This window comes from Candoia aspera, chromosome 7 (assembly GCF_035149785.1).
Source record: "Candoia aspera isolate rCanAsp1 chromosome 7, rCanAsp1.hap2, whole genome shotgun sequence".
Classification (NCBI taxonomy): Eukaryota; Metazoa; Chordata; class Lepidosauria; order Squamata; family Boidae; genus Candoia; species Candoia aspera.
In genome coordinates, this window is record NC_086159.1 from 9,260,103 (window position 1) to 9,279,391 (window position 19,289).

Below are 19,289 nucleotides of genomic sequence, written 5' to 3' on the forward strand. Positions count from 1 at the left end.
TTATATAGCCACCCATCTCGGACCAGTGACTCTGGGTGGCTAACAATAATAAAAAACAGTCAAACAATTAAAACAATACAGAAAATTAAATGTAAACACAGCCAAGAGATTGTAAAGGGTAGGGACAGAAATGTAGCTACCACTGGAGGAGGAGCAGAAAAGGACATACCAAGTGACCAAGAGGCGAGAAAAGCTCTGCTGAAGGAAAAGTCCCAACATCTGGGTCTTTTAGCCTAAGGAAAAAGTGGGCAATGGGAGAAGTGGGTCACCACAGAGATACATAAAATTATGCCTAGTATGGTGAATGCGGATGGAAAGATTTGTCCTCTATTCTCATAATATTATGAAAAACAACTGAGAATCTGGTCTAGAGGTTAAGGTGCTGGACTAGAACCTGGGAGACTGTGAATTCTAGTCTTCCTTTAGGCATGGGAGCCAGCTGGATGACTTTGGGCCAGTCCCTCTTTCTCAGCCCAACCCATACCAGAGAGTGATTGTTGTGCGTAAAATAGGAGGTGGTAGTATTATTTATGCCACCTTGAAGGTGGAGTAAAAATCTAGTAAATCAATGAATATTAGGACTTGGATTCATCCAATGGAACTAAACAGTAGGAGGGTGAGATAAAAGGAAAGTTTTCTTCCATCCATCGTAGCTAAAATATGTATTTTGCTACTGGGAGATAACAAGGATGGTTGCTCTCTTTCAGAAGGGGATTACAAAACTCTATGCCAGTGTGTTTTTCCCCATAGTGATGATAATGTACATGTGAATATCAACTGCTGGATTCAATAAATAAAGGAATGTTATTCCATTTATGTGCCAGTTTTGAACTTCCCAGAGATCTCTGGCTGATCACTATGGGAACAGAATGCTAGATTAGATAGACCTGTGGTTTGATCTAGCACCTAAAAATAAATGTTTTGTTTATTTTCTTACTTACTTAATTGATTCCCACACAGACTGGGTGATCAAGGCAGCCAACAACCACAATGAATACAGAAGTAAAATAATCTGATGGAGAGCAGAATTAAAACAAAAATATAAATGTTAAAGCTAAATGAAAACAGTGCCAAAGACCGAGTGGAAGAGGTGGCTTCAGGGCCTTCTCTGAATAAAGAAAGGGGGCCAATCACAACTGCCAAAGAAATGGTTTCTGACTTGGAGGTGAAGCAGGAGAAGTCTTCATCTGGAGCCAGATGGAGACGTTTCCAAAAGTAGTGGCATCTTTTAGGAGGGCCTCTTCGGGGTATTTAATGTCTTGATAGAGCACAGAATAGATGGAATGATTTCCAGCTATTCAACAAGTACATTTTAAAGCGATCAAGGCTGAAACCCAAAGTTTCCTGGCCCACAACTTTCTATCACATCCTTTCCCCACTACCCATGATCTGAGCTTTTCCTGTCACCTTTGTTCTCCATCTCTTCTCTCTGTCCAGAAGGTATAGAAGGACTGGCAGTCCATTTTTACCAGAAGTCTGAATTACTCCATCTTTTAAAAATATATATATATATGCCACCCCCCCCCCCCATTTCTCCCCTATCCTTTCTGGTGGTCCAAAATGTCTTAAGAGGCTTCTCTCTACTCCTGGTCTTTCCACCACAGTGGCCATTTCAGCCCCTTTCGGCATTATTTATTTCCACCCACTTCCTTTCTTTTTGGACTCCCGTCCATTGTATGAAATTAGTCCATGCTACCTGAGAATCTTTGAGTGACCAGCTACTATTACATGTTCTATCAGGGCTTTGAGAACTTCCTTTTGGAGGGCTGAGCATTATGTTCTTCCGTCCTCTTTGGAAGAAGCTCCAGAATGATGGTGAGCAGACATTATGTTATTAAACTGTCCCTTACCCTGGCTCTCCTCCCCCCCCTCGAAAACCACAAACTGGGAAGGAGGAAATCAGAGTTCCTAGACTGGTATGTTCCCTTCTCTCCTTCTCATGCTCTGGATAGAAAAGGTTAAGGCCAGATTTCGAAAGACAAGCGATATCCTGTAATGCTGTGTCAAGATCTGCCTTTGCACGTTCTCTGAAGTTTTTCCACCACCACCCCTTGCAAATTAAACTCCTGTTCTTGTCCCTGATTCTCAAAATGCTCGATAATTTCTTTCAAATTTATCTTTGTGCTGTGGGTCTTCACCTTATTTTATTGTCAGATGTAGATGATGGCTTGAATGATGTTATCATCCTCTTTCTCTTACCCTCAGGCAGTGTTTCTCAACCTTGGCGGCTTTAAGATGTGTGGACTTCAACTCCCAGCATTCCTCAATGCTGGCTGGGGAATTCTGGGAGTTGAAGTCCACACATCTTAAAGCCGCCAAGGTTGAGAAACACTGCCCTACAGCTTTCTTGGCTGTCCATCCTTTTCAGTCTGAAAAAGCCTCAAGACCCTTCCCTTGGGATTGAATGAAAGTGAAACGAGTTAAGGAGACTGCAGACTGCCAGAAAAATGGTAGTTCAGGGAAAGAGGGGACATTCACACACAACCACCACATTGACTGGCGCCCACATTAGGATCATTTCAGGGCCAGGTGAAGACTTTTCTATTTCCCAGGTTTTTAAATTGGCTTTTCATTCATATAGTTTTAGATTTTGAACAACAGCCTTGCTGCTGCCTCATTTATTTGGTGTTTACATTCCACATTTTATTTGATTTTATTATATGTGCTTTTATTGAAATTATATTTTCTAAAGCACCCAGAGAGGTTCAGCTACTTGGCAGTTTAAAAAACTGAAGGAAATAGATAAATGAAATAATAAATCTCCAGGAGCCTCCTAATTCAGTAAGGACAAGAACATGATTGCCCTATGAGAATTTCTCTGCCACCTCTACTTCCCTGCAAGAAAGTTTGAAATGAATTACTGGATGTCAAACGGAATGAGTTGGTAGAATAAAATAGGCTTGTTGGTAGGTTGGTCCCACCTCTTGGTTCATCTAAGCAATTATCACCACCACAACTGCCAGATGTGATGGGCCGGCTAGTAGCAGTGGATTAAAAACAGCTGGGAGATGGATTCCTTTCCCTTTTGCCCAATAACTTTTTACATAGCATTACTTGCTGTAGTAGTGGATTCCAGCACTAGATGGGGGGTGGGGGGTGGGGGAGGGTTGGACTAGATGATCTTCAAGATCCCTTGAAATCTTTCCATTCTATGATTCCATGGTCTACAGGCATGCCTTGGCCATATCCTTGGAAACACCGCATAATGTTATGACCAGAGCCCTAGGTAGGATGTCAAGGCTTCTTTCAATAATAGATAATAAATAATAATAAAGGATCTGGTTCAGGGTAGATTGTCCCTTCCGGAAAAGAGCTTTGAGAAACGGGAGGAAATTGGATTTCATCCAAAAAGGAAGGTGGAGGAAGAGACCTGAACTTCTGTGGTTATGAAGAGACCAAAGGATGCTCTTTAAGCTAGCAGTGATAGTCCAAGGAGAAAGGAGATAATATTTTTACAGGTTGCTTCTGTCTCCTAATGAACCGTGCGCATACTGTAGGACAAAATTGGCAATTTTCACTCTGTTGGGCAGGAGGTCTGCAGGGGGGTCAAAAAAGTCACATTGGCAGCCCCAACTGCCAATCAGCCCCAATCAGAGCCCCACTGTTTGTCGTATGTGTTGCAACATGCATGGGCAGCCGTGGGTCAAGGATTAGCAACTTCTACCAGGTTGGGGTGTTCTGGGGAAGTCAAAAAGCTCAAGATGGTGGCCACAGTCATGGCGACGCACATTACCACCCCCACAAATACAGGGCTTTATTTTTATAGTGAGATGGGTGGTGTATAAATTTAATTAGTTAGTTAATTAATTAATTACTTTTTGTAGGCTTGTGGTGGCCACCCTGTTTTTTTTGACATGCCCCCCCCCATGGCCTGCCTTCGGGCCACAACTCCAATGTGCTCAAAATCCGTGGAATGGATGAATGCCACTTTGAGGCAGGAAACACATGAAAAATGTAGGTGGATTCTAAAATAGGCTTAGCACTCTTATAACAATAGTAATAATAAAAGTGATCATGGTAAGGATAAATAATAGTAACAATTTATACAGTATGTGAGCAGAGGGTGGCCTTCCCCATAACCCCAAACAAGGGTAGATGTCTGCTGTGAAACAACAGAAGTCTTCATGCTGGGGTCAGCTGGGAAACGAGACGGAAACAGAGGCAGGAATAAACTAGGAAATTATTATCATTCCTCTTTCATACATTTATTAGGCCTCGCTATTATTTCCAGATCTGTTGCTCCAGACTGTTGGCCACAGTGACTGAAAATGTTGGGAATTGTGGTCAAGATGCATCAGGAACAGGACTTCTCCACCAGGGTTCCATGGCACCCTCAGGTTCTGTGAGAGGTCACTAGGGGTTCCCCGGGAGATCACGATCTATTTAAAAAATTATTTCAAATTCGGGCAACTTCACATTCAAGAGGCAAGTTTCATGCTTTATTATTTACAGACACTGTTAATGCATATATGCAGTCCTACACATAAATGAATATAATAATTTTGTAACTTCTGGCCTCTATTTGAGCCTGAATGTGCAGGGGCTCCCTGAGGCCCTGAAAAATATTTCAAGGGTTCCTCCAGGGTCAAAAGGTTGAGAAAGGCTGATCTGGAGGATCCCACGTGGAAACTAGCAGATTGTGTGAAAGACTTCATGGAAACATTGGGTTTTGGAAGGCATTGAAGGTCTTTGCTGGCAGGTTTCTTTGCTCTGCAAAACATCACAGAGAAAACCGATGGTATAGGAGAGCTTCAGGCATCTGTGGAAATTAGAACTTGTAGTGAAGACGAAAAGAAAGGATGTCTTGACATAAAGGAGCTGAGATATTGGGAACTTGAAGGCTTTGAAATGGGCCTAGAGTCTTTACTGGTCAAAAAAGAATAGATTTAAGGGTATGTCTCATGTGATCAAACAATGGAAAGCTGTGGTAGTAGAACTAAAGGTTTACTAAGAGTCTTGTCCCCTGTCTTATTAGTTCCAACAGTTGGTGACCATTATAGCAATAGAGTCACACAGGATCTATCATGGTTTAGAGACATGGTTGATTTGTGGCCCCTCTGATAAGGCTAGAAATAAAAGGCACAACTAGATGTGTTCCTGTGTCATGACAAAGGGACCCATGCCTCCCAATTCCGTTGCAACCTCAGCAGATGACAGCTTATAAACTGTTATATTATGCTGTATGAGCATGCAAGTTTAAAAACCAAACAAGTAATTAACAGATAGTCCTACCAAGTCCTCCTCCTCTTTAGGAATGACTTAATTTGGGGATAAAGAGAAACACTCCTGCTATCTTTGCTACCTTGATGTTGACTTGCACTGTGTTGGACTGACTCCCAATTCCACCACCCATCATCCCTTACCTCAACTGTCCTTGCTATGAATCAGCCTTCCCCCCACTGCCTACGGCTCTAAAGTTTCTTTAGAGTACCAGGGACATTTCTGTGTCACTTCATGGTTCCAGGACACTTTGTCTCCATTGCTTGTTGGACACATTCATGAAGAATCTATTGATGGCTGCTAGTCACGAATGGAGGATATTGTTCTATTGTGACCGGCTTGTACATTTCTCAGAAGCATCTCACTGCCCTTTGGGACAGAAAACTGGGCTACACAAATCTTTCATCTAATGTGTCATAGCACTTACATTCACATTGTGAAGGGAAGTTCTACTATTTGTGAGTCCATCTGAGTCAACAGGACAAATCTCTAACAATCCTTAATTATACAGTAACAGTTTTGACCTCTATTTCCCACTGGGAAACAGGAAGGAAAAATCTCTTTTAAAATGTTTTTGAAATCTTTCATGATAAACACGCCTTGGAAAGGTTACCTTTCTCAATCTCCTTAACCTCATTTTTGCTGGCCACTTTCAAACCCTTATTTAGTGTTGTGTTTTGCTGAACTTCAAGTGGGGATTGTTGATGACCGCAGTTGTCCAACTTTTCTAATACAAAACATCTGTGAACTCACATCGTAGATTCTCCTATAGGTCATGGGAAAGCTTTATCTTCCTGAATGTAAGCTGTCCCACCATGTGCAGCCTCGCCTGGATGACCAAGGCCAACCGTATTGCTTGCCGGCACTGAATGCTTCCCTTCATGTCTCAGAGGAATTAAGCATTAGCATTCATTCCTGGAGGCATTTGCTCCACAGCATTCCCACTGTGCCTTCTTTGTAGGGAGTTGACAACCCCTCTCTCTTCCTGAGAGAGTGAGAACTTTTTCTGTCGCAGCCCTTTGTGGCTTGATTCATAGGCAAACAAACTCTCCAAAGCAACAGGTCAATGACATTGAAAAGTGGAATGGTTCAAAGTACTTAGGAAGCAAGAGAAATGTTCCTTGAAGTAACAGTGTTTATCAACAAGGGGAAAGAGATTAATATTGTCTCTCTGGAGAAGTCAGATGGCTTTTACTGTGAGGGATAGTAACATATGGCTGCAAGAGCTGGACCATAAGGAAGGCTGAGAGAAGGAAGATCGATGCTTTGGAACTGTGGTGCTGGAGGAAAATTCTGAGAGTGCCTTGGACTGCAAGAAGATCAAACCAGTCCATCCTCCAGGAAATAAAGCCAGACTGCTCACTTGAGCGAATGATATTAAAGGCAAAACTGAAATACTTTGGCCACATAATGAGAAGACAGGACACCCTGGAGAAGATGCTGATGCTAGGGAGAGTGGAAGGCAAAAGGAAGAGGGGCCGACCAAGGGCAAGGTGGATGGATGATATTCTAGAGGTGACGGACTTGTCCCTGGGGGAGCTGGGGGTGTTGACGACTGACAGGAAGCTCTGGCGTGGGCTGGTCCATGAAGTCACGAAGAGTCGGAAGCGACTAAACGAATAAACAACAAACGTGGGTCTCATTCCACAACAGACTTTCTCATCCTTGTTCACATTGATCCTCTCCAGATTCAAGATGTCAGGAAAATATAACACAGTATCTCCTGCATTGTATGATGGAGAATTCTGGGAGTTGAAGTCCACACATCTTAAAGTTCCCAAGGTTGAGAAACACTGGTATAAAGCAAAAGAAACCAACTAGGTCAGGGCTTAGTAAACTCCACCATCTGTTTTTATCTTTAAAAAAATAAAGAGAGGAAAAACAGGCTTGTATTTCATGGCATTAATGATTTTAACTGCAGGAGAAGCTCAAGGAGTTGGCTCTGCCAACCATCTCTTGTTGCTAAATAAGGGGCACCCAAAATTAAATTAAAATGCACTTTTAAATTCAAACAATGTTATTTTAAAACAATTAAAAACAATTTACAGATATCCTGCAAGAATAGCAAAGTTGTAGAAGTTCATTGATGAAGCTGTTGTAAGATCTTGGGATGAGGTGATTGAGTGATTGTGAGATTTAACAATTTGCGGTGTTGTTTGTTATTGTTATTATTGTTATTTGTTTTTATTCAGCAAGGAATAACATAGTACATACCAAAAAAAATCACAATTTTGACTGGTGTTCTTTTGGAAATTTGAGTACCAGCCAAGAGCCAAGGAATTATCCATGTTTTAAGATACAACTTGTGCCTAGCAAAGTGTTTTGTTTTGTTTTGTTGCAAATCTGCAGGTGATATATTCAGAAAACACTCAATTCTTGTAAAAGTTTGTTTGATCTGCTTGTTATTCTGCCTAATGCAACACTAATTACAGGGATAGTTTTCTATAATCCAACTATTTTGATTGTTAGATCTCTACATTTTGCAATTTTTAAAAAATTCATTTTCTTTGATTAGGGTATTCCTGGATACTGCCACCAATGGCTCTTTTCAGTTATTGTTGTTATCTTATGTGTTATGTTCTGGATGGCAATCAGTTTATTTGCAAAAGTCCCATAAAATTTAAGCACCATTATTTCAACAATTTTCTCAAGGTTGTGATCATACCACATTTGGGAAACTCAGAAGTGATAGCTTTTGCCCAGGTGCCAAAGGGTCACAGCAGTCATGACCTTGTTTCTAGTTAATCTGAGCAATTTTGCTGTGCCCACTAATGACATGATCCACAGCTTCATCTTTTTCTTTAGAAAGTCTATGACTGCTGCTGTTTGATACTTGCTGAATCCTTGGTTTCATGACATTTGTTTGCAATGCTCACTCTTGGGCTGCAAAAATTAATCTTCCTGTTCCTTTCTTGATGGTGCCAGCTTGTAACCAGGTCTTGTCCATTTCATTTTCCGTTTCTTTTATGTACTGACCATGTAACCGTTCACTTCTCCAATTTTCTATATGCTTTTCCCATCGTTCACTTTTACAGACATATTTCGCTTCCGCTACAGGGTATTTTCTTTGCAAACTTTGATGAGCATTTTCTCTTTGCTTGGTGCAGACATTTAATCCCTGTTTTTCTTCTTCCGTTGTGTATTTTACCTGCCGGTAAACCACAACCACTAATCTTTTGTGCTAAGTATAGAAGAAAAAAATGGTATGGTTGATAGGTTTGAAGATTTAAAAAGATGTGGATCAAATGAGGGGCTGAAGGGACTTGTATAATATCTAAGAGGGAGGAGGAATAATAAGATATATCTGCTGAAAAGATGGTTGGAAGTCATATTTCATAACTTTAGTTTTCCTCCATCCCTCCCTCCCTCCCTTCCTCCCTCCCTTCCTCCCTCCCTTCCTTCCCCCCTTACTGTATGTAAAATTCTTAATAAATATAAATAAACAAATAAATCACTTTGCAGATGCAGTTTATGAGGCCTGGGGCTGCTCTTGAAGAGTATTCTGAAGCTTCAGCTGGTGCAAAATGTGGCGGTGTGGGCAGTCATGGGTGCCTGTTGTTCCGCACAGGCAACACCTCTGCTCCTTGAGCTGCGTTGGCTTCCAGGCGCAATTCAAGGTGCTGCTGCTTACTTTTAAAGCCCTAAAACAGCCAGATTAACCAGACTTCATTAAAAGGCAAAGTGTCTCAGTTCTCCACACTGCTTAGAAGCAGCTGTAGATATCTGGGTACAGCGAGGCCATAATCTTCTGGTTGAATCTTTGGAACAAAGTCAAGGCTGCTAAAGGTTTTTTCATCCAACGTCAGCTGTAGAGAGAACATTCTTCTTCAGTTTACATCAGTTGTGAGCAATAAGCTTATTTTTCTGACTTTAAAATATACACTCAGCCTAACAAAAATTAAGGAAGTTACTGCTGCGTGAACAAGTCTGTGCTGAAAATGGGCTAGGAAAGAATGTTTTAATATATACAAGCATGTGACACTGGAAAAATGAAAACTTTAGCAGAGTTTTCACCATTATTTTATAAACAAGCATCACTTGCATGAAAAGAAGATAAGCACACCCAGAGGATAGAAAGTTTATGTGTATTTCAGTGTTTGTAACAAATTATTAAACTGATGCAGCTGAGATTAATTTCTTTTTGCCTGCTCTTAAGGGATGCTTATTTTCTGCCAGAAGAACCAGATGCCAAGGGACCATCCTGCTGTTTTAAAGGACGTATCTGCCCTTAGCTCTAGACATAAATATGGATAGGCAAGATTAATAGAAAGAATTTAGACTAACTTTTCCCCCAATCTGGTGCCTTCCATATGTGTTGGACATTCAGGTCTCATAATTACCATCTAGCATGGTTTTTGGTTGTGCTTGCTGGAAATAATGCAACATGATGCCCAACATATTGAAAGGCACAAGTTGGGGAAGAGTTATTTATTTATACATCCTGTACTGAAGTGATTACTCAGGTGATCAGTGGATTGGTTTGGTGTAACACTGAAAATCCGTCACCATCTAAAAGGCACATCCTGGGTTCCATTGTGAGGACAGATATTCTTCCACTCCAGCTGGAATGGGCTGATCAAGAGCAAGGAAATCCTTAGCAGATCTCTTGCTCAACTTTTGCCCAAGCTATTCTATTGACCAAATTAGCCATACCACATTGGAGATCCATGATTCAGATACAAGGAAAAAAGCATACAATAAAATAAATGAGCTCGCTGTCTTCTTCCAAGTTGATCTGAAAATCAGGAAAGGGCTCTCTGGGAGAGGATGTTGACACGGATTTAATTTAACCCACAGAGGACCAGTCTTGAGTCCAACCCACATGAGCTATAGAAAGCATGACTTACCAGCTCAGACAACCTGATACTACGCAGATGATTCGTATTCCAACTCCAATCATCCCCAGACTGCTTTGCCATTGGCAAAGGAATTGTGTGAGATGTTGCCTGTGACATCTAGATTTATCGCCAAATGACACTGACTGGCAGCCCCTCTCAAGAGTTTTTCCATGTTTGGACAATGTTTGTTATTTGTTTGTTGGTTTTATACCCCACCTTTTGTTTAGGAGCTCAAGGTGGCACACGCATTGCACTTTCCACCCATTTTTCCCCATGACAACCCTGCAAAGTAGGTTGCGCTGAGAGAGAGTGACCAGCCCAAAGTCACCTTGTCCAACACCTTCTTCGCTAACACCACAATGGCTGTCAGTGTGAGGAGCTGAACCTGGAATCTTTGTATGCAGAGTTTGTGCATTATCCTGAGCTGATTTTTTTCACCAGAACAGTTGAAATAAGACTTTTCTTACAGACATATGGATCAAGCCTGATCAAGTCCTCCTTCTCAGTTTACTTCTGATCATAACTACTTCATCATCATAAAGTATCTGAAGATACACAGTTTAATAGGAAAGCCATTTGGAAGTATGTAACTTCCTACTCACTCTTGTTTATTGTTATAGAACAACTGAACTTTATAAAAGTTCAGTTGATTATGAGCAAGCAGGCAAAGCTTGTATATCTAATTATTAGCACCTAGTATTTCCTCCAAAAAAATTCCATCTCTTAAAATACACAGACTGATCTTATGGGAAAAATAGATATTTTCTGTCCTTTTCTCTATATTATTTTGTCATGCACCAATAATTTTATGCTGTCCATGCAGATCTTGAGATGCTTGTTCTGAAATCATTTAATAGGCATTAATTTGGCAAGGTTGTTTAGGGATACATTGGTTGAAGCCTAATAGTTGTTTGTCTGTTAGAAAGATTTTCAACAACCTTGAAATGCTTTTCAGTGCCTGTCATTTTAGGATGTCTAGATCCTGCAATGAATGAGTAGGTTTGACTGCTTCCTTCAAAATACCTTCTAACTCTGAAATTCTATTATTTTGAGGAGGAGAAAGAAGAAGGCCCAGTTGTAATCATGTTTGCAAAAGCTGATAGAAACTGCTGTTCCTTCTTCTAGCTAGACATTCCATCTCCAAACACTTGCAATATTTTATCTCTATGGGTAAAGAAGGTAATGATGGCCAACTGGCAGCAGGAAGTGTAAAGTGCATACAGGTAATCCTTGACTTACGACCACAATGGGGACTGGAAAATTTGTCATTAAGCAGTGGGGTCAATAAGTGAGGCATCACATGACCACACCCAATTTTGCGACTTTTTTTGCTGCAGTCATTAAGTGTATCACCGCAGCCATTAAGTGAATCACACAGTCACTAAGTGAATCAGGCTTCCCCCATTGATTTTGCTTGTTGGAAGCCAGCTGAGAAGGTCACAAATAGCAATCACGTGACCCCGGGACACCACAACCGTCATAAGTACATGCTGGCTGCCAGCACCTGAATTGCGATCCTCTAGAACTTGAAGGAGAAACTCAGCATGGTAGACAATGAAGCATGCCTAAAGCGGATTTCTCAGGCCTAGATGAGTAAAAGAACAATGCAAGTTGGAAGTACAATTAACTCTTGCAGTTGTCATGAGAGCAAGTAAGAGGATGAGAACAGATCTCATTTGCATTTTGTGACAAAGATGCACATCAGAAGACAATTGTCACCCTGTTTTTGCAGTGGTGGGCCTCTCCCCCTTTGCATTTAATCATGGCACAAGCATATCCTGGAACTCTTTTTCTACCGGGTCTCCATGACATACCCGTCATCTCATCCCCAGTGTGTGAATGAGAAGGTGGAAAAGGCAAGTTCAATCAGTTCAGGAAAATCTGCAGTCGGTTGATTTTGACTCTGAGTTGCAGAAGAGCGTGGTGCCCTTCTTGAACAGTTTGGCAGCCATCTTCAAGAAGAATTTAGGGGGAGATGTTCGTGTGTCCAAAGGCGTCTTTTCTCCCTTCTTCCAACACCATCCATGGGCAGCCTCAAAGGGTGTAAGAGTTGTAGGTTTTGTTACCCCTTACTTTAACATAGTCAGGGGACAAGCAATGACTGGGAACAGGGGCAATAAAGCCAGGAGAAGCCCTGGCACTGGTGACAGTGACTTTATTTAGTTGTTTGTTGTTTATTCGTTCAGTCGCTTCCGACTCTTCCTGACTTCATGGACCAGCCCACGCCAGAGCTTCCTGTCGGTCGTCAACACCCCCAGCTCCCCCAGGGATGAGTCCGTCACCTCTAGAATATCATCCATCCACCTTGCCCTTGGTCGGCCCCTCTTCCTTTTGCCCTCCACTCTCTCTAGCATCAGCATCTTCTCCAGGGTGTCCTGTCTTCCCATTATGTGGCCAAAGTATTTCAGTTTTGCCTTTAATATCATTCCCTCAAGTGAGCAGTCTGGCTTTGTTTCCTGGAGGATGGACTGGTTTGATCTTCTTGCAGTCCAAGCCACTCTCAGAATTTTCCTCCAACACCACAGTTCAAAAGCATCGATCTTCCTTCTCTCAGCCTTCCTTATGGTCCAGTTTTCGCAGCCATATGTTACTACGGGGAACACCATTGCTTTAACTATGCGGACCTTTGTTGTCAGTGTGATGTCTCTGCTCTTAACTATTTTATCGAGATTGGTCATTGCTCTTCTCCCAAGGATTAAGCGTCTTCTGATTTCCTGACTGCAGTCAGCAACTGCAGTAATCTTCGCACCTAGAAATACAAAGTCTTTCACTGCTTCTACATTTTCTCCCTCTATTTGCCAGTTATCGATCAAGCTGGTTGCCATAATCTTGGTTTTTTGAGGTTTAGCTGCAAGCCAGCTTTTGCACTTTCTTCTTTCACCTTCATCGTAAGGCTCCTCAGTTCCTCTTCGCTTTCAGCCATCAAAGTGGTATCATCTGCATATCTGAGATGGTTAATGTTTCTTCCAGCAATTTTAACTCCAGCCTTGGATTCCTCAAGCCCAGCATGTTGCATGATGTGTTCTGCGTACAAGTTGAATAGGTAGGGTGAGAGTATACAGCCCTGCCGTACTCCTTTCCCAATCTTAAACCAGTCCGTTGTTCCGTGGTCTGTTCTTACTGTTGCTACTTGGTCGTTATACAGATTCCTCAGGAGGCAGACAAGATGACTTGGTATCCCCATACCGCTAAGAACTTGCCACAATTTGTTATGGTCCACACAGTCAAAGGCTTTAGAGTAGTCAATAAAACAGAAATAGATGTTTTTCTGAAACTCCCTGGCTTTTTCCATTATCCAGCAGATATTGGCAATTTGGTCCCTAGTTCCTCTGCCTTTTCTAAACCCAGCTTGTACATCTGGCAATTCTCGCTCCATGAATTGCTGAAGTCTACCTTGCAGGATCCTGAGGATTACCTTACTGGCATGTGAAATGAGTGCCACTGTTCGATAGTTGGAACATTCTTTAGTGTTTCCCTTTTTTGGTACGGGGATATAAGTTGATTTTTTCCAGTCTGATGGCCATTCTTGTGTTTTCCAAATTTGCTGGCATATAGCATGCATTACCTTGACAGCATCATCTTGCAAGATTTTGAACAGTTCAGCTGGGATGCCGTCATCTCCTACTGCCTTGTTATTAGCAATGCTTCTTAAGGCCCATTCAACCTCACTCTTCAGGATGTCTGGCTCTAGCTCACTGACCACACCGTCAAAGCTATCCCCGATATTGTTATCCTTCCTATACAGGTCTTCCGTATATTCTTGCCACCTTTTCTCGATCTCTTCTTCTTCTGTTAGGTCTTTGCCATCTTTGTTTTTGATCATACCCATTTTGGCCTGGAATTTACCTCCGATGGTTCTAATTTTCTGGAAGAGGTCTCTTGTCCTTCCTATTCTATTGTCTTCTTCCACTTCCACGCATTGTTTGTTTAAAAATAATTCCTTATCTCTTCTGGCTAACCTCTGGAATTTTGCATTTAATTGGGCATCTCTCCCCCTATCACTGTTGCCTTTTGCTTTCCTTCTTTCTTGGGCTACTTCTAGTGTCTCAGCAGACAGCCATTTTGCCTTCTTGGTTTTCTCTGTCTTTGGGATGTTTTTTGTTGCCGCCTCCTGAACAGTGTTGTGAACTTCTGTCCAGAGTTCTTCCGGGACCCTATCTACTAAGTCCAGTCCCTTAAATCTATTCTTCACTTCCACTGCATATTCCTTAGGAATATTAGTGAGCTCATATCTAGCTGATCTGTGGGTCTTCCCTAATCTCTTGAGGCTGATCCTAAATTGTGCAAGAAGAAGTTCGTGATCGGAACTACAGTCAGTGTTAATGGTTTTCCTACTAACAGATTAAGGTGCTATTGTATCTAATCATTTTGGCCGGGTGCAGAGGTTGAATTCAACTGCCCCCTTTTCGAATGTTAATTATTGCACCTGGGTGGAGGAACCTGCCCGGACTTGTGGTTCAGCTGGACATTTGCAAAGAGACTGTGCCATGAGACCCAAGAGTAGAAAGACAGAGAAGAAGAACACAAGGGCAACACAGAAGAAGGCTCTTCAGACAAACCAAATTGCACAGGTTGCTGAGAAGGGTAATTCTGATGTATGGGTGTTAGATTCTGGGGCCAGTTGTCATTTATGTAATTGTAAAAGCTCTTTTGTGTCACTGTCTAAAACTGAAAGACAAAGTGTATCTTTGGCTGATGGGTCTGTAACCAAAATTATGGGACAAGGTGACTTGTATTTATCCTGCTTGGGAGAAACTGTAAAAGGTGTGTTGTATGTGCCAAATTTACAATCAAACCTTTTATCTGTGGCACAATTGGCTGCAACAGGGTATATCATAACATTTAAGAAAAATGGTTGTGAGATATGTAAAAATGGGAAATTGTGTGCTACTGGTATATTAAAAGACTCCTTGTACATTGTGCAAAATGCAAGGAAGCCAAGCTGCAAGGCTGCAGTTGGCAACACGCCATATCATGACCAATGTGTACACCTGATGCACAGAAGATTTGATCATGCTAATTTCAAATATATAGCACAAATGTCACAGCTGTGTGCTGACCTAAAGATAAAACCCTGTGATAAATACTTAGACTGTGTAGTTTGCAAAGAATGCAAAACACTAAAAGCTCCTGTGAGTAAGCACAGTGACAGTTACAACTAGACCTTTGGAAATTGTACACTCTGATATTATTGGTCCTTTTGCTCCAAGTCTTGGACAAGCAAGGTATGCAATGACCATCATTGATGATTTCTCAAGATACACATTTATCTACATCTTAAAACATAAAGATGAGGCATTTGAGAAATTTAAAAGTTTTGTGACATGGGCAAATGGAAAATTCCCTAGGCCTGTATCTGCACTCCAATGTGATAGAGGAGGAGAATACCTTTCTCACAAATTCAGGAGGTTCCTAGCGGAAAAGGGGATAGAACAAATTCTTTCTAACCCTTACACCCCTCAGCAAAATGGTGTTGCTGAAAGAAAGGGCAGAACCTTGCAAAATGCGATGAAATGCATGCTAAAAGATTCATAGTTATCTTTTAAGTATTGGGGAGAGGCCATATCTACTGCTTGTTATGTACAAAACAGATTGTATAACTCTGTGATTCAGGACACTCCATTCCATTTGTTTTATGGTGTGAAACCAAAGGTAAACCATCTTAGAGTGTTTGGTAGCACTGCTTGGGTTCATATTCCAAAACAACAGAGAAGAAAAGGAGGCCCCACAACAAAGAAAGCCATCTTTGTTGGCTATGAACAAAGCCAAAGGAGCTACAGGTTCATAATGGGAGAGAAATTAATAATTAGCAAAAGCGCTTCTTTTGCTGAACAAAACTGGGGGAGATTAAATTCTAGCTCTCCAGTTGAACTGACCACCACAAGAGAACAGCAAGGACTTGCTGATGGTGATCTTTTGCCTGATGAGGACATTAAACCAGAAAAGCAAACTGAAGATCTGTCTGATGAGACAGATGCTTCTCAGGAAAGTGATAGGAGTCAAAATTTAAGCCCTGTATTACCTCGCAGATCTCAGAGAAGTAATAAAGGCGTTCCTCCATCACGTTTTCAGGCTGAAACAGTAAAGGCTTTTCACATATTCACAGAACCTGAGTCTTTAGAACAAGTGAATGCTTTACCACCTGAGATTGCACAAAATTGGCATTCTGCCATGCAACAGGAATTAGCATCCTTGAAAGAAAATAAAACATGGAAACTGGTAAATCTACCTCCCAATGAACGCTGTCTGGGTTGTAGGTGGGTTTTCAAACTGAAAAGGGATGCTGATGGCAAAATCCAAAAATATAAAGCAAGGTTAGTTGCAAAAGGGTTCACTCAAAGGAAAGATTTAGACTTTGACAAGACTTTTGCACCAGTTACTAAAGGTGAATCAATTAGATTACTGTTAAAAGTTGCTGCACTGAAAGGAATGTCAGTTAACCACCATGACATTCAAACTGCATTTCTCTATGGTGATTTAGACAACAAATTATACATGCAGCAACCCCCTGGCTATGAAAAAGGGGAGAATCTAGTCTGTGAACTGCAGAAGTCAATCTATGGGTTAAAACAAGCTGCTAGATCCTGGAACCAAAAAGTAGATGAAAAACTGCAGAGTTTTGGTTTTGAAAAAGGAAAAGCAGATCCCTGTGTATATATGAAGAAGGACAAACAAGGCTATATGTATCTGTGCATTTATGTTGATGATTTGCTGCTGTTCACATCAACAGAAAAACAAAGGCTTGATTTTGAAGCCTGCATGAAAAGCCATTTCACATTAAAAAGCCTTGGAATTATAACAACCTAGGTTTGGAAAAACACAGGAAGAATGGTAGCTTTCTGTTAAACCAACGTAGTAAAATTCAAAAGCTCCTAGAGGATTTTAATATGCAAGACTGTAAACCAGTCTCTACTCCGATGATAATAGATTTTCAGAAAGATATAGGAGAAACTCAATTAACTGAGGCAGAGAAATATAGATCTGCGATTGGAAGTTTACTGTACATTGCAAATCATTCTCGCCCAGATATCTCAAATTCTGTGGCCATTTTAAGTAGACAGGTAGAGAAGCCTACATCTACTGGAAAAGCAGCATTGAAGAGGTTAATGAGGTATTTGCAAGGAACAAAGAATTATTGCCTGAAGCTAAATGCCTCTGGAACCGAGAAATTGCAGGCTTTTGCCGATTCTGACTGGGGAGCAGATGTCAGTGACAGAAAATCCACTTCTGGGATTTAAATTCAATTTGCTGGATCTAGCTTAAGCTGGCATTCTAGAAAACAAACACTTGTTGCTCTTTCCACTGCAGAAGCAGAGTTTTATTCTCTAACACAAACCTGTAATGAGGTTACATGGTTTAAACATTTGTTAAAAGACATAGGCATGGAAGTGAACCAGCCTATAACTGTTTATGAGGATAATCAAGCTTGCATTGCTATGGCAAAATCTGAAGCCTGCAGAAATAGAACAAAACATATCGATATTAGATATCAATATATCAAAGATATGATAAGCAAAGGAGAAATAATGTTAAAATATTGTAAATCAAAAGACATGATTGCTGATATTTTAACCAAACCTCTTCCTGTACCAAGACACAAAGAGTTGACAAAGCAAATTGGTTTGCATCTTAATCTGTAGTATAAAAAGGGGAGTGTTAATGGTTTTCCTACTAACAGATTAAGGTGCTATTGTATCTAATCATTTTGGCCAGGTGCAGAGGTTGAATTCAACTGCCCCCTTTTCGAATGTTAATTATTGCACCTGGGGGGAGGAACCTGCCCAGACTTGTTTTAGTTCCTCTTTCTCTTGTCTGCCGGCATGTAGTCAGCCAGGCTTGCTCTCATTGAGAGCCAAGTCCTTTAAATATGTTTTTGTTTTCGTTTTGCTTTCTGTAAATAAAATTATTTTTATAGAAATGCCTGGTGTGTGTGACTTTTCTGATCTCTCCTGGGCTAAAGGCTTTCCCAGCAATCTGCCAACAGTCAGCTCCAGGTCTTGTTTTTACCGACTGTATAGATGTCCGCCACCTTTGGCTGCAAAGGATGTAGTCAATCTGATTTCGGTGTTGTCCATCTGGTGAAGTCCATGTATAAAGCCGTCTCTTCGGTTGTTGGAAGAGAGAGTTTGTTATGCAGAGTGAGTTGTCTTGGCAAAATTCTATCAGCCTATGTCCTGCTTCGTTTTGTTCTCCCAGGCCATGCTTACCTGTAATTCCAGGTGTCATTTGACTGCCCACCTTAGCATTCCAGTCTCCCGTGATGAAAATAACATCTCTTTTAGGCGTGTTGTCCAGTAGGTGCTGCAGATCCTCATAGAACTGCTCTACTTCAGCTTCTTCAGCATCTGTGGTTGGGGCGTATATTTGGATCACTGTGATGTTAGATGGCTTGCCCTGAACTCGAATTGAGATCATTCTATTGTTTTTTGGATTGTATCCAAGCACTGCTTTAGCCACTTTACTATTAATTATGAAGGCTACTCCATTTCTTCTGTGGTCCTCTTGTCCACAGTAGTAGATCTGGTGGTCATTTGATGTGAAGTGGCCCATTCCAGTCCATTTCAGTTCACTGACGCCCAAAATGTCTATCTTTAATCTTGACATCTCACCAATAACCACATCCAGTTTGCCCTGGCTCATAGATCTTACATTCCAGGTTCCAATGGTGTGTTGATCCTTAGAACAGCGGATTCGCCGTTCACCACCAGCACCGTCGGGCGCTAGCTGTCCTTTTTGTTGAGGTTTTTCCTATTAGATTAAGCTGCTATTGTGCCTAGTCATTTTGGCCGGGTGAAAAAGGTTGCAAGTGATTGTCTCCTCTCACGTGCTTCATGCAAATCACCTGGGGGGGGAGAAAACCTGCCCGGACCTGTTTCTCACTTCCTTTTTTTTTCTCTGCCGGCAATGTAGCAAGCAAGGCTTGCTCCAAAGGGAGCTAAGTCCTTTAAATGTTTTGCTTTTGTTTTGTTTTCTGTAAATAAATTATTTTTATAGAAATGCTTGGTGTGTGACTTTTTTGACCTCTCCTGGGCTAAAGGCTTTCCCAGCATCTGCCAACACTTTTGGCTTTGAGCTAGCTGCGTCATCACATCTGGGGCTAGTTGAACTCATCCTCTGTTCCTCCCCAGTAGCATTTTGAGTGTCTTCTGACCTGGGGGTCTCATCTTCCGATGGTATACCGACATATCTCTGGTTGTCCTGATCCATTGAGTTTTCACGGCAAGAATACTG